The sequence below is a fragment of the Paramormyrops kingsleyae genome, chromosome 21 (assembly GCF_048594095.1).
Source record: "Paramormyrops kingsleyae isolate MSU_618 chromosome 21, PKINGS_0.4, whole genome shotgun sequence".
In the NCBI taxonomy this organism is placed as follows: domain Eukaryota; kingdom Metazoa; phylum Chordata; class Actinopteri; order Osteoglossiformes; family Mormyridae; genus Paramormyrops; species Paramormyrops kingsleyae.
In genome coordinates this window covers 4,783,682-4,785,828 of record NC_132817.1, presented here as the reverse complement: position 1 = coordinate 4,785,828, position 2,147 = coordinate 4,783,682, and positions in this window count along the sequence as shown.

Sequence of the window (2,147 nt, the reverse complement as noted above, 5' to 3'; positions counted from 1 at the left end):
GTGTGTCGTTCAGTCGCTTAATCAAATGCTAAACTTTGGTTTTTGTTGATCACGCAGTAACACTTACTGAACCTCATTGCTTTGGTTTTGGGTAAATGCAGTCCTGATGTAGGGGGAGTTTAACATTGGCTAGTTAGCTGCAAGTATGATGTGTGTAACTCTGTCTGCTCTCTGTGACTAGTTGCAGGAGCTGACACCCCTAGTTACAGTGGTTGTTGCCACTTTGAGTCCTGCACAAAATATAAGTCCGATCATCGCCTCTAAGTGGTTCATAATTTAACATGAAGCTTAGAATCCACAGTTGCCATGGTGACCACAATGCTGTGGTATTCCAGCATCTCAGAAACTGGTCTCGTAGCGCATACACACATCTGTTGACCAGTTGCTTGCGGGAAAAATATAATACAGCAACAGTGTGCATGGTTGCGGTTGCGGTTACTGTCCTTGTCTGCCTGCCCGCATCTGGCATAAAGTGTGTGTGGATGAGGAAGTAGCACAGACTTATGGTTTTGTGCTTCCATTGTGCCGGGAAGGCTTATATCACCTGCTCGTGTCTTACGGTGAGATCACGTTATTGGGTAACTGCACAGGAAGCGACTGGCTTAATGTCGCTTAATTTCTGATGGGACATAGTTCGGGAGATGCCTTTTTTCCTGTGGGAAGAAAGGTAAGACTTCAGAATCCAGTTTTTGCACCCTTTCTCCTGTGGTATATTTGGCAGTGCGATTAATCGCATCAATTAATCATTGTTCTACTATCAAGCTCCATATCTGAACTTTGAGCTAAACTGGCTCCCTCCTTCATTTCTCTTTAGGAGCCCAGCCCTTTGTACACAGAAAGACAAGATAGTAGCGTCATCATCTCAAATATCCTTCAACTTTGAACCCGGTTTTACTGTACGATGCTGGGCCTGGTTCTCGGAAAGGCAGTGGTCGTTCCCTGCAGGCACTGTCACCTCCCATGATCCCCCTGTGTCTCCCTTACCTTTGTAACTCATTTAATTCTGCTGACGACATCAGCGTGGGCTTCCCCGCATTCCACACATGCCGCATCACACAGAAATCATCCCACCGTCTTTATCTTTGTTGTTCGGTATCGGCACTCGCTGGTTTCGTCAGCTGCAACATTTTGCCCTTAAATACAAGTAACGCCCCATTTGCGTAAATCCAGACTTAAGCCGAAAAAAACAATCTGAAGTTCATAGTTTAATTATGGAAGCATTAATGCAAAAATGTGGTCTACTGGAAAGACATTTAAACTTGATAACGTTCAAATGTGTATATGACATGTCTTCTTCAGTATGTGTTACTGGAATATTTTATTTTATTTTTTTACTATAAGGCATCTTACATAAGGGCTGAGTGTTCTGCCTGTGGTGTAACTGACCGAACAGGCAAAAAAATGTATTGTTACCTCGATGGAGAAGGAGCTTGTGAGGTAGGAACTGTTCAGACCCCAAATGTGAAAATACTTTCTGGAGTATTCCTCTTAAGTTGTTTACAGTCCAAATCAAGGTAAATTATTTCTCACTGGTTAGTGACACATAGCAGTTCAAGAAAAAAAATACAGAATGTTTTTATATTGTTTATTTTACGAACTGGATCAGATTGGTTACTTATAATGTCCCATAAATCAACACGATTTCCCGTTGTGGCTCTTGTGATGGTAAGTAGGCTCTAATGAAATTTATGATCATATAAAATGAGAACAAGAAACTACTTTCACCATATGTTTACATGTCCTATAAAGGCTTAGTTCAGGCTGTAGGTCACAAGCCTGTAACGTAATGCTGAAGGATTCACTGATATTTCCATGAAGGGACAATCCAGCCAGATATTAACACATCCGGCTTATCTGTTGTTTATAACGTAATTGCCTGTTTGTTTGCTCAGGTAAGCCCAGTCTTCTTTATGCCCCCACAGCTTTGGATAAATGTTATATTCTCATATGTTAAAAGTCACATCGTGCTGGTCCCTATTTTAAATACCTTCATTCATTCAGTATCCATAGTCATTTAGTGCACAGTTCCTGTACTGTACGATTCGACACCGCAAGGAGTTGGAACTAAATTATGGATTATTATGTTAGCTGAGTCAAATGGACCCTTAACAGTGGGTGGGTGGGGGTGCGTGAGAGACTGACATTTA